This window comes from Zalophus californianus, chromosome 9 (genome assembly GCF_009762305.2).
Source record: "Zalophus californianus isolate mZalCal1 chromosome 9, mZalCal1.pri.v2, whole genome shotgun sequence".
In the NCBI taxonomy this organism is placed as follows: domain Eukaryota; kingdom Metazoa; phylum Chordata; class Mammalia; order Carnivora; family Otariidae; genus Zalophus; species Zalophus californianus.
In genome coordinates this window covers 120,650,590-120,664,813 of record NC_045603.1, presented here as the reverse complement: position 1 = coordinate 120,664,813, position 14,224 = coordinate 120,650,590, and the positions used below count along the sequence as shown (strand labels likewise).

Genomic DNA, 14,224 nt, shown 5'->3' with positions numbered 1-14,224 from the left:
CAGTTTACTGGTGACTGCCAGGAGAAGTTGCTCAAGTCCCAGTTCATTATTCCAACAATTGCTAAGTCAAAGGCAAAGATGAAGAACATACCCTGCTTTATCTTGTCCAACTCTATTTCAGAATAGCCAAATAGCTAATGGTTGGAAAATTCACCTATATAAGAGAATCCCAATAAGTACAGAAATAATGACAGAATTGGAAAATTTCCATTTTGCCACTCCCAGGTAAGTAGTTGCAAAAACCATTAAGTAAAAGGTGGATGGGGAGCTTTTCAAAGGATGGATCAGGCACACAGCTAAATTTTCTGATCCATCTTAAGAGTACTAAAATTGGGTTAGCCAGACATACGTCCCTCCTACAGTAATGCAATAGGAAATACAGAGCACCACCTAAAAAGTCTTTTTGCCAGAAAATAATAATAATAATAATAAACTAGAACTTCATCACACGCTTTGATCTATCTATGAGTTTGCAAGAAATATGCAGACAGAGGCGCAAGTTAAATGATGCTACATGGAAGCAATGAATCAAACCAAAAATGTGGGACATTCTACAGGGTAAACGATCTGGTTTCTCCAACACAAAAAGGGAACAAAAAAAGAGGAGAGAGCTGGAAGGGGACAATTATAAATGTGAAAATATTTACTAGAAAAAACAGCCAAGTCAACGAATGTATCGTGTTTGACTCCTAATTTGACCAAGAGTTTAAGGAAACAACCTTGTTAAAGAGTGAAATGTTACTAAGGACTATGTGTTAGAGGACATAAAGGAATTATAAATTTGGGGCAATATTTATGCTGTAGCTATACATAAAGTAAGGGTACTGGTTAATTAGAGATGCACACTAAAATATTTTGGGGATGAAAAAAAAAATTTTTTAAGGAAGTTAATGACTCATTCAGGACTGGAACATGCTCTTACGATACCCAGTGCATGCTCTCTGCATTATAACCAAATTCAAAGGATATACAAATAGTAAACTTTCTTTAAGTTCTTGGAAAAAACAATGCCAACCATCATTTGTGTCCTCTCTTCCCTTCCCTTCCATTAATAAGAAACAACATATGTTTGCATACCTACAGATAAGCCACATTTTCTCCATCTGGAAACAAAAAACCAAAAACATGGAAACAAGATTACCCAATAATCTCAAAGATTTTGGTAGTTACTGTGGGGTTTTGTGCATTAAATTAGCTCACCTTTTGGGTGTGAAATGAGAAGAAAGAAGCTCCCTACACCAAAGATCTCATGAGATCCCAAGAGATGCTGAGAGTGCTTCAAATTCCTAAGTACATGTGCCATTTAGAAGAAATAATGCACTGAGCCACATATGCCTGAGCTGCTTTGTCAGATAACATTTAGTCTGTAAGCCAGGTCTTAAGAGATGGAACATGGGACGGCTAATAGTCAATGAAAGTGAAGGGGGTTACAATGAGGGTAATTAATTACTAGGAACATAAAAGGAATGATCATCTGGAAAAGAAAGTTTAGAATGGAAATGGAGCATCAAAAAACATGGTGCGGGGGAGACAAAAGAACATCATCAACACCTTTTCCAAGTCTCAATTTAGCCCAGGGTTGTTCAAAAAAAAATTTTTTTAAGTGTGACAAAAGTGAGAATGTACAAAAAGTATGGAAGCATAACATTAGGGCAGAAAAAAAGAAAAGATGGTCCTCTTCATTGCAGCATTATTTACAATAGCCAAGACATAGAAACAACCTAATCGGGCAACTGGGTGGCTCAGTTGGTTGGGCGACTGCCTTCGGCTCAGGTCATGATCCTGGAGTCCCAGGATCGAGTCCCACACTGGGCTCCCTGCTCAGCGGGGGGTCTGCTTCTCCCTCTGACCCTCCCCCCTCTCATGTTCTCTCTCTCTCATTCTCTCTCAAATGAATAAAGAAAAATCTTAAAAAAAAAAAAGAAAAGAAAGAAACAACCTAATCGTCCACCAGCAGATGAATGGATAAAGAAAATGTGAATATATACATACATACAATGCAATATTACTCAGCCACTTTTAAAAATTCTGCCATTTGCAATGGCATCGATGGACCTTGGGGGCATTACGCCAAGTGAGATAAGTCGGAGAGAGAGACTTACTTACAGGTGGAATCTGAAGAAACTGAACTCACAGATACAGAGAACAGATTAGTCGTTGCCAGAGTTGGGCATGGGGAGTGGGTGAAATGGGTGAAGCAGGTCAAAAGGTACGAACTTCCAGTCATAAGATAAATAAGTTCTGGGGATGTCAAATACAGCATATAATATACATCAAATATACTGGATCATATATTTGAAAGTTACTGTGAGAGTAAATCTTAAAAGTTCTCATCACAAGAAAAAAAAAGGTGATGGAAGTTAACTAAATTTATTGTGGTGATTATTTCACCGTATATACATATATCCAATCATGTTGTGCATCTGTAGCTAATACAATGTTATATGTTAACTATATCTCAATTTAAAAAAAAAAAAAGAGCTGATTCTCAAAGTCCCACTTGACTTCCCATCTTCAATGAACAGCATGAGAGAAGGACATGCCAGGATTAAGGATGACGGGGGGCCAAGAACCCACTATCAGATGGGCCCCAAGCATATTAACTAGAAAAAATGAGAGCATGTAATCTCCAGTTACGTCTCAGTAGGGCTATACTTTACTCACTATGAGGATTCTCTGTCCAAATAAATACATAAGCAGAAGTAACAAAACCAAACAACAACAAAAACACCCAGGCAAAAAAAAGCACAGCATAGCACAAAATTAACAAGGTCAGCGTGGAAAGAGACAACGTTGTGAAATGTTGTTTTGTAATACATTCGGAACCTCTGGAGTGTTTGACAGGTCATGACACGGAACACTGACCTCCAGATTGAAACAGAAGCGCCATCTTCTTTTCTCCCCCCTACACTAGTCATTTCTTCTAACGGTAAAGGTTGAGAGAGGGAGTGAGGGGGAGAAAAAGGAAGCTCATTTGGCAAGGATCTGGATCCCAGTTTCTTAGTTCCTGATCTCAGAATGAAGTTGGTAACATTTCCTGCCTTTTTTGCATGTTTTGAGTGGTCAATAGTAACTTTGTTTCCTGTTTTCCAGAAGAGCAAATCCAGCTTTTTTTTTCCTTTGTATGTTTTTTTAGCATGAATATATGTTTATATATTGAGATACTCCTGATACCATAAAACTTGCCTTTTTTAATAAAAAGTATGCAATTCAGTGTTTTTTAGTATAATTTTAAACTTGTAAAACCATCACCAGTATACAGTTCCAGAATATTTTCATCACCCCAAAAAGAAGCCCTGTAGCCATGAGCAGTCACTCTCCATTCTGACCTTCCCCCCTACCCCGAAAGCCTACGGCAAATAATAATTTGTCTCTATGGATTTGCCTGTCCTGGAGATTTCATATAAATGGAATCATACAATGTATTGCCTTTGGTGTCTGGTTTCTTTCATTGAGCATAATGTTTTCAAGGTTCATCGTATTACATCATGTATGAGTACTTCATTCCTTTTTCGGGCTGAATAACGTTCCATCATATACACAGATGATGTTTTGGTTATCCACTCATCAGCTGATGGACATTTCCACTTTTTAATGGATTCACTCTTTTGATGGATTCCACTTTTTTGATGCATTGTTTCCACTTTTTTGGCTACTGTAAATAATGCAGCTATGAATACTCACGTACAAGTTTTTGTGCGGATGTATGGTTTCAATTCTCTTGGGTATATACCAAGCAATAGAACTGTTGGGTCACATGGTAACTCTATGTTTAACTTTTTGAGGAACTGTCAGACTGTTTTCCAAAGCAGCTGCACCATTTTACACTCCCCCTACAATGTATGAGCGTTCTAATTTCTCCACGTGCCCACCAACACTCGTTATTGTCCATCTTTTTGATTATGTACGTTCCTGTGAGTGTGGAGTGGCATCCCGTGGTTTTGATTTGTATTTCCTTAAAGACAAAGCCTCTTTTCATGTGCTCATTGGCCCTTTATATATCTGCTTGGGAGAAATGTCTATTCAAATATTTTCGTTTTTAATTGGGTTAGCTTTTAATTATTGAGTTGTAACAGTTCTTTATATATTCTGGATACGTGTCTTTTTTCAGATATACGATTTACAAATATTTTCTCACATCCTTAGGGTAGTCTTTTCACTTTCTTGAGAATGTCCATTAAAGTACGAATTTTGGGGGCACCTGGGTGGCTCAGTCATTAAGCGTCTGCCTTCAGCTCAGGTCATAAACCCAGGGTCCTGGGATCAAGCCCCACGTCTGGCTCCCTGCTCCACGGAAAGCCTGCTTTTCCCTCTCCCACTCCCCCTGCTTGTGTTCCCCCTCTCACTGTCTCTCTCTCTGTCAAATAAATAAATAAAATCTTTAAAAAATAAAAAAAATTAAAGTACAAATTTTGATAAAGTCTAATTTATTGTGGTGTTGTTGTTGCTTTTGCTTTTGGTGTCCTATATTAAGCAACCACCTAATCCAAGGTAACAAAGATTCACGCCTGTTTATTTCTAACAGATCTATAACTTTAGCTCTTACATTTAAGTCTTTGATCTGTTTCAAGTTAATATCTTTACATGATATGAGGCAGGAGTCCTTCATTCTTTTGGCAGCTTTTTGTCTGTGACCCTTTCAGTCTGTTTGAAAGTCTACAGCCCTCACATCATTACTCCAGGACAAGTCACAACTTCAAGGTAAGAGAAGCAGGTACCGTTTTTAACAAAATGAAATTGCTAGGGAGGCGGTACACAGGACGGTGGTGAACAGCACACGTTCTGAAGCCAAATTCTGTCTTGATACTACTACTTGTAAGTTGTGGGACTTTGAGTTGAGTTACTCTCTTCTCTGTATGTACTCAGAGCCTCCTCATCTTAAAATGAGGAGAGGAAAAAATAGAGTGTCTTCAGAGAACTGTAAGAATTACAACTTAATACAGGCAAAATACTCAGAATAGTGCAAGGCCCACTGTGAGCATCAACACATGTAGCTATTATTATAGGGAAAGATCTAATTATATTAGTCCTAGGGCTACAGTGTCCAAAGAAATATAGGGTCTCAAGATAAAAGCAAAACAGAGCCTGGATGGGTGTGAGGCTTCCATGACAAAATCTCGGATTCTCCCAGGTGGTGTCCTTGAATCTCAGAGCCTCCAGCTAATGTTTGATGGTCACATTTGCCCTGTGTACAGTTTCTGTTTTCGGCAGATTTGCAAGTTTGCCTAAGACAAATTCAAAACAGGCACCAAATTTTCCATGCCAAAAAAAAAAAAAAAAAAAAAAGGCTTGAATTTACTGAAGTAATGCTCTACTCTGTTAGAATCAAAACTACTTTATAAGGGCTGAGTATTCTTTCTCTATAGTGTTTTTGTTTCCAGCTCATTTTAGCAACCGTGTTAGAAATACTCTGTAACCCTAGAGTCAGAGGGCAGGGTTAATGCTCTCAATCTCGATTCTTTCAGGAATTTCCTACACATCTCAGAAATAATAGGAGACACCAATCAATCCATGTAAACCCATGTCATAAACAACTCTAAATATCTCTTCTACGGGCTATCTTTTTTACCGTCAATCCCTAATTATCCAGGTTTGGACAAGTTTCCATATTAGGGTTTTAGAAGTCAGTGTGTGTTTAGCAACGGAAAATTACTTTAATATTAGTATTTGCAAAATATAATTAAATAGGAAACCTTCTGGGATCAGATCATGTATTGTGTATTGCTGAGTTGGGACGCTGTTACAACAAACTTCGGGATGTTCCCTCTTCACCTGTAAGGTATGCTACTCTGATTCAACACTGTCGCTTTGGCTTAAAACAGTTCTCAGAATTCCTTTTAAGAATTCCTTTCACTCTGCTGGTCATCTGTGTGCACACACCTCAATATTTTATACCCTTTTTAAAAACCAAAATTGGGCTCCTTCAGCTTGTGCATGAGCTCGGTCTACCCTCGAGGGGGGGCAACCCTTGTGCAGGTCCAGGGCACTCATTCATTTCCTCCATGGACACCCCCTTGTGAGTCATTTGAGTTCAAACAGAGCTGTGTCTGTAGGCCTCATTTCATCCCAGATCCCAAGCTGAGAGCAAAGCAGCCTGAGCTCCACCCTCAGGACATTCCTCACTCAAGAAAACACATCTCCCTCTTCCAAACCGAATTCAGGAAGCTAATAAAAGAGAAGAATCCCTGGGTGAGGTGAGGCCACAGGGCCTCTGCCAACAGGACAGCGCATCCTCCCCAACCTCCCTAAACCCCTTTCTCTGGTGTTTTCTCATCCTTAACCTCTCAAACGGCTGCTTTAAGATCTAACTTTTCCAGCCTCCATAAACCCACACCCTAGTTACAGCCTCCATGGAGAAGGAGAGAGAAGGGAAACAACCGGCAATGATTCTTGGCATAATAATACTTGACAAAATGAGGCACTGAGAAGTTATTTCTCAGGCCAGGTGAGGCTACCTGCCTTCAGCCTCCTACAGCTACAAGAAACGAACCTAAAGAGCCAAAAAAATTACACCACAAAGGGCTTCTCCACTAAGGAAAAGGAACGGAACGACTCCAACTGACATAGAGATCGTACCTGCCGGGTTATTCACCTGGCCCGAGACACCATGGCAAACCCTTCTGAGTGCGAAGCAGAGTTCTTGATGGGTCTGCACAATGAGGGCTTCTGTGCAAGTGGTAGCCCAAGCCCGTTTGGCCTAGGATGGTCTGGGTTTCAGCACCGACAGTCCTGCATCCTCAGAGCCCCCCCATCCTCATCAGCTCTGTGCAGGTGGTCAGTTCTTCCTTCCCAACAGATGGAACCTCTTGCTTGTAAAACAGGAGATAATTAGAAGACCTATCTCAGAAGGTTGTTAGAATTCAATGAAAACATTTTTTCAAAGTATCTGGCATCTAGTACTTCACAAATAATTATTATTTGCGTTACAAGAGTATGCAGATAGTAAATATTCGTCCAAACAACTTTCCTGTTTTCAACTACACAAAACTGTCCTTGTGTGCTTAGTCTTCAGGCTTAATTATTCATATAGGCTTGGTGTTCGTTTACAACTCAACAAAATGAGGGAAAAAACTAGTTCAGTTTACCAAATGATCCTGTACAGTGTTTGAGTGCACCATGACTATTGCTGCTAATTTCCCCCTGGCTTTTCAGCCTTTGAAATCGATTCAAAAGTATGGTCACAGAAGCTGCTGCCTAGTTGGCCACCTCCTGGATGTGGCACCACCTAAGCGAAAGCATAAATGAGTATGTAGAGGGGAGCTGAGCATGGTGGGAATGATGCGACGGGTATTGGGATTTCTAGTGGTCAGTAGTCAGCTCTTCTTTGCCAGACCCCCCTGCCTACCGGGTAATCATGACTATACCAGAAAGGCAAGCTTGGAAGGAGCATCAGACTGGCTTCTTCCAACAGTAGAAGCCGAGACAGTCCTGCATCCCTGGGACAATTGATGGCACTGTCGCAACTCACACTAAACACCTACAACATGTGTCTATTTTCTGCTTGGCATTTCCAAGACCAAGAAGAGAAGGACACATACAAGAAATGACACTCTAAGGTAGGGAGAGTTGATGGCCTTTGGGTTCCTAACAAGCTAAACATGCGGTGGCCCAGAATGTAAAACTGAACGGCTCCCCCAGGAGACAAAGAGATCTTTAAAATAAATGGGCCGTCAAGTATGCCTTTACCATGATTACAAGGTTTACCAAAAAAAAAAAAAAAAAAAAACCCATAGTGAATATAAGCAATGCGCAGATTATAGAAAAACCAAGAGAGGGCTCAGAGTTCAACAGGATATCAGAGGAGGAGATGAGGCAGACCAGAGGCAGTTGGCCAGTTCTTCCTTCCCAAGAGATGTAACCTCTTGCTTGTAAAACAGGAGATAATTAGAAGACTTATCTCAGAAGGTTGTTAGAATTCAATGAAACAATTTTCAACTGCAGGTGACGACAAAAACACAAGGAAGGCAAGTTAGAGAATCAGAAAAGGTAATAATGGGACAGAATTCTTGCCAAGAAAACAGTGACCACTATTATCCCAAACACTGTAAGTAAGCAAAGTGAAACTAAATTACCAAAAGTAAATAGCTGTCATAATAAATAGTAGCTGTTATCCGTGACTTCATGATAGTCTTATACAGGATTTATTCCTACTTGAGTATATTCAACTGTGATTAAGCCTTCATGTCTATTCAAAAGCAAGCCAATCACAAAATTCAAAGGAGAACACACTTTGTCTTCTCTAGTTACAATACATACACAGAGTTCTCAGATCTTAGGAACAGTGGCTTGCATAGGAATTCTCATCATCAAGTTACATTGCACTAGTGGAACTCTTTCTGGGAATCTAAGCCAAGCTCTCAAGGCTATAATTCAAAGTAACATGGAGAAATTAGAGAAAGACATTTTCATTAACGTGAAGCTTTAGACTTGTGGCCAAAGATTTGAATAGAAATGCAAAATACACTCAGATGGAATAAAATGACTATTTAATGTTGCCAAGAGCTGAAGAAATGCAGAATGTAATCAAGCAGGGGAGGAAACCAGTTGCAACATATGTCTACCTAAATCAGATGAAAGAAGGACATAAGGATATCAACCCAGGAGATGGAGGTTGAAAATCCATCACATCTGAAGGGTGTAGACTGCTCTTTGTTGTCATAGCAACCATAAAGGGCTTAGCCTCCTGTTGTCATAGTGATTATAAAATGGACTTACTGGCAGTTCCAAAAGAACCTGGACATATGCCTCTGCAACCCCAAATCTGCCAGATAAACAACTGTAGGGTGTCCTAGTCACCTCAACAGTTAGCATGGCCACCTCAGCCTACTCATATACCTCTTTTCCCACAGTAAGCATGTGTCTTGGACAAGATTTGGAATAAAATATAGAGATACTAAAGTTAATGAAAGTCATATATTAATAGTCTTGTGTTAAGTTCAGAATAATCTTTGTACATTAGGTATTAAGCTGTAATGGAATGCGTGAGAAGCTGACATCTTTGAGAATGTGCCAGATTGTAATTGATTTTAGACTTGTCATTGACTAAAAGGTGAAAATATGGGTGTTCTCAAATGATATTAGAATGGTAAGGAGAATGAGAAAGTCTCTGTATTTATAAGTTTAACTTCTGAACTTACAAGATTTAAGAAATTAAGTTATTTTTTGCTAAGAACTTGAGGTTTGTGTTAATAGGCATCTGAAGTGATTAAAAAGAAGATCAGATATATTAATTCAAAAATGCTAATTTAAATGTTGAAGGAAATGTGAATTTACTCATAAACTAAGTGAATTAATGGGAAGTTAGCCCATCCAACCTGAATTTATTCACCACTATTTAAAGCAAACACCCAAAAACTGTTCTTATTTTATATATGACTTACAAGATTCATATATAGAATAACAAGTATTTTAAGTAAAATAAAAGCATAAAATAAAAATAAGTCTAGTTTTTTCTTTAGTAAATAAATATTAATTAAAATGAAAAATAATTAAATTAATATTAATTAAAATTAATATTCATTTAAAAGTAATATTAATTTTGGTTCTGCCAAAAATGCATAACCGAATCTAATCATAGGAGATATGAAATGTAAAATAAGGGGCATTACTACAAAAAAAGAAAGAAGAAAAGTCCTCAAAAATGTCACTTTCACACACACACACACACACACACACACACACACACACACACACACAAAGGAAGAAGAATTATTCCAAATTAAAGAAGACCAAAGGGACCTGACAGTTCAATAAAGTGCATGATCTGGGATTTTCTTTCACTAAAGATGACATTATTGTTTAAACTGGGAAAATCTGAATCAGGTCTGTACATTAGATAGTACTATGGTATTAATGTTAATTTCCCAATTTTGAAAATGGGAGGGTATTTATGTAAGAGAATTCCTTTGTTTTCAGGAAACACACAGTTAAGTATTTAGGGACAAAGAGACATTGTGTCTACACTTATCTCAGTGGTTCAGGGAGAAAAGAAAAAGAGAAACAGATAAAAACAAATGTATCAAAATGTCATTTGGAGAATCCTGGTGAAATGTATACAGGAATTCTTTGCAAAAGGGGTGCAACTGTTCTATGCATCCAGTATTATGTCAAAACGAAAGTTCAAGAAAAACTAATATTAAAGTAACAGTTCAAAAAAAACACCACTCTTGAACATCAAAAATCACCCACTGACTGAGAAGCACAAAAAGATGATTAAAAGCAGGAAAAATAAATCTCGGAGAGCAGAGGAGGACTGAATAAAATGGACAAGAAGAAACCTTCCATTCTTAGGAAAAGTCTGAAAATTAGAGAAAAGATGACTTAAAGGATATTAAGCTTTCCTCTACCTTGAACCCAAAGTCAGTTCAGATGACAGCTCTGACACCCAGAGTGTCCAATGCCCACTGCAAATGCCTGCCCCAAGGTCTCACCGAGCAAAGGAGCTGATATTCGGGATACCCCCAGCCTCCCTGCCCCCTTCCGCATAACCCATCTTCTGGAAAATCTCTTTTTTTTTTAAGATTTCATTTATTTATTTGACAGAGACAGAGATAGCGAGAGCAGGAACAGAAGCTGGGGGAGTGGGAGAGGGAGAAGAAGGCTTCCCACCGAGCAGGGAGCCCAACGTGGGGCTCGATCCCAGGACCCTGGGATCATGACCTGAGCCGAAGGCAGACGCTTAACGACTGAGCCACCCAGGCGCCCTGGAAAATCTCTCTCTTGATCTAAAACCAAATACTTCTAGGTAGAAGGCAGTTCCCACCCCTGGTATCCACATCTCAATCCCAACCAGGATGGGACTAAGGAGCTGTGAATCACTCTTTGTAACAGGACAAAAGAGCTTATTCAGTAGGGAAAATTGTAGGAATAGCAATTCTCTTAGCTTTCTCCTTGGTAACATAACCCATCATTCCTAAGCATTCCCTACGGGTGGTGCTCCCCGTACACAGATACCTGACTTCGAATGTGCCTGGCCCTACCCCGAGGCCATGACCAGGCAGACCAACCAAATATGGCTTCACCCTGGGTTGCACCAGCCCTACCTATTAGCATGACCTGAGCCGCCCTGCACTCTGTAACCCTGCAGATTCCCGCTCGCCTTACTCTGAGGGCACGCTGCAGGACAACAGACTGCCCGACCTCTCACTCCAGGGGAAACCTGCTTGGCCAAGGGGCAGAACAGAGCACTCGCTACAGAAGAGAAAACAGGAATCAACAGCAGGCTGTGAAACAGAAACTAAAACAGACAAACACATTTTCTAACAGGATCAGTTATCAAAAATCAAAATTGAACGTGTTAGGAAGTTGTGGTATCCCCTTCTCTAGATTCTTTAAAGAGATGGGAGAATTCTTTTACTCTGAATACTTCAAATATTCTCATGTCTGAAACCAGGAGACACACTATACAACCCTGAAGTGGTTATACGTTGATGAATGTGAGACTAAGGCTGTGTGTGTGTTTGTGTGTGTGTGTGTGTGTGTGTGTGTGTGTACCCACGTATGTGTGAGACTGAAGCATAGAAATATATAACAATTACCTTAACCTTGTGTTAATTCAGTAAGTGTTGACTAAGCACATGATATATGCAGAATGGATGCTGAGAAATGAGAAAGGAGGGGCTTTCAAAACCATGCAGACATGGAGGTTAAAATTCAAACACAAGAAATGCTTTATTAAATAGTTAGTACAATAATTTAATTAAATAAATACAATCAGCCTCATTTTCAAGATAAGAAATCTGGGGGGAAAACTAGGCAGATGTCAGAAAGATGTTAAATGGCACAACCAGAAGTCCTAATAAAATAGAAGAGTCCCTCATACTAGTCCTTAATCTGGAAGACTTACTCACTTTTTTTTTTTAAGATTTATTTATTTTTATTTGAGAGAGAGAAAGAAAGAGCATGAGTCGGGGTGGAGCAAGGGAAGAGGGAGAGAGAGAATCTCAAGCAGACTCACTGCTGAGTGCAGAGCTCGCCGAGGGGCTGGATCACACGACCCACGACTGTGAGATCATGACCTGAGCAGAAACCAAGAGTCGGATGCTTAACCGACTGAGCCACCCAGGTGCCCCGACTGGGTAATCTTTTCAACAAACCACCCCACTTCCCAAAATCTTGGCTTCCCTACCTGTTTGATGAGTGAATTAAACCAGATGGCCCCTAAAGTTGCTTCCAACCTTGAAAAAAAAAAATCTAGAATTTCCATCCTAGGATTTAGCCCCATTGAACATATATAACAAGCCAGATCGGAATAAGAACGAAAAGAAAGCCTAAAATAAGGCCATTTCAGAAAAACTTTATATCATAGTTTACTCTTGTATGCAGAAAAGGAAATGGTAACTATTCAATCAGAAAAAAAAGTTACAACTATTCAAAGGAGGTACTGTAGAAAACTCATTTAAGAAGAGGATCTTTGTTCTGTTTCTCTTGTGATTATTAAGAATAGGAACATTCTCTGGTCTCCCCAGCACAGAGGCAGCTGAAACAGATACATATGCTCTGCAAGGAGGGAAGGCGGCCCCCTACAGAGGCTGTCCCTCTCGCTCCTTTGCCTTTGGACCCACCCCCTGAGGAACAAAGCCACGGTCATCAGCCCTGGATCCTTCCATCCTTCGGTTACCTTCCCTTTTTCCCAAGATGAGGTAGCTCGTGCAGGAGGGGCTGAAAGAGCTGTAGGCGACTGGAGAAGCTTGTGTTCAGTCCTGGCTCCCTTCGGTAACCCAATGCCCTCCTTCTTGCTGCTTCCAGCCATCCAACTGCCCCACTGAGGTAACCCACCTTCCTTGGCCTGCTGAGCCTCCCAAATAATCCTTTGTGCTCAAATAAAAGCAGACTGAACTAGGAGGAGCCTGGTTTCTAATCAAGTCCCATCATATTTAACTTCATATGTGTCTTACTCCTTTGTGATATATATAGCACTTAACTTTGCCCCTGTCATTTCAATGGAAAAGTAAGTAAAATCAGATAGGTTTTAAATATATAAAACACCCTTTCAAATTACTAAGCAAAAGATACATCTCCCAGTAGATAAAGAAGGCGCTAAAAAGACTAATCACAGAAGTAAAAATGGCCAACAAAGATGAAAAGATGCTCCTTAATAAATCAAGGAACTGAAAATAACACAACCATTAGATATTCTTCATCCAACAGATCAATAAAATTTAAAAGATTGTATTAGCAAGGGTATGGGAAAATGGATGTTACGGATATTCCAGGCAGGAAGGTTGTCATTGCCTTTCAGAGGGAATTTGGTAGTATCCAACAAAATATTAAATATGCCTGCTTTTGATCTGGCAAGATCTCTTGCGATACTCTCCTAGAGAAATATTCTCACATATGCCAAAAATACATATCTAAAGATGTTCACTGCAGCACTGTTCACTTAATTGGAAGATGGTTAAATGAATTATGGAACACCTAAACTATGAGATATTAAACGGACACTAAAAAGAATTGAGCAGATCTATTTATTTCTTCTGACATGGACTGTATCGTGAAACTAGAACAGTGCCTGGCACATAGGACGCACTTAGTTAAGTATCTGCTGAATGAATGAATATATATACACATGTCCTAGCACTTTCATACCCTAATTCTTATGGCAACCCTACCATATGAGCCAAGTAGATATTACTGTCCCCAGCATAAGGATGAGGAAATTAAAGTTCAAGGTGGTTATGACTTACCCAAGATCATAAACCTAAGGTATTATTGGTCAGCACTCTTTCGTGGTTGATGGTCACTCTGCTTTGCAGTGAGGCCAACCTGTAAGCAAACCCCAAAGGGGAGCACCAAGTTTATAGGCAACTGGAGGGTCACTCAGCAATTGCTTGTTGACTGGGGGAGAGACTGATTCCTCTTTTACCACAAAGTCTCCCACTAGGTGAGGCTTGGCTCTCTGCACCTCTACTGGGGCCCACTGGGCATCTAACAACAGGTCTAAAAGGAGGTCATTCAACCACAGGTTGTCATGGAAACCCCACCCTCCTCCCCTCGCCCCTGGAACAGAATGGAGCAGGAAGGGAAAGAGGAAATTTGTGAAGCGCCTGCAATGAGCCTTCCTTTACAAATCACCAGGAGGAAAAAACAAAAAAAAAAAAAAGACACTGTGCACTGTTAGAGTGCAGAACATGCCTTCATTGCTGCTTAATCTAGGTCAGTCATAGCTGCAGAGGCAGCTGAGCTCACGTGGGGCTCCCTCCAGTCATCCCTCTTACCAGCCACA

The 14,224-nt window shown here is 39.9% G+C and overlaps 1 protein-coding gene across 2 annotated transcripts in view; it reads right to left on the bottom strand.

Moving 5' to 3' along the window:
• Positions 1–14,224, bottom strand: part of NEBL (nebulette) — a 350,953-nt gene that overhangs the window by 312,647 nt on the left and 24,082 nt on the right. The window lies entirely within an intron of this gene.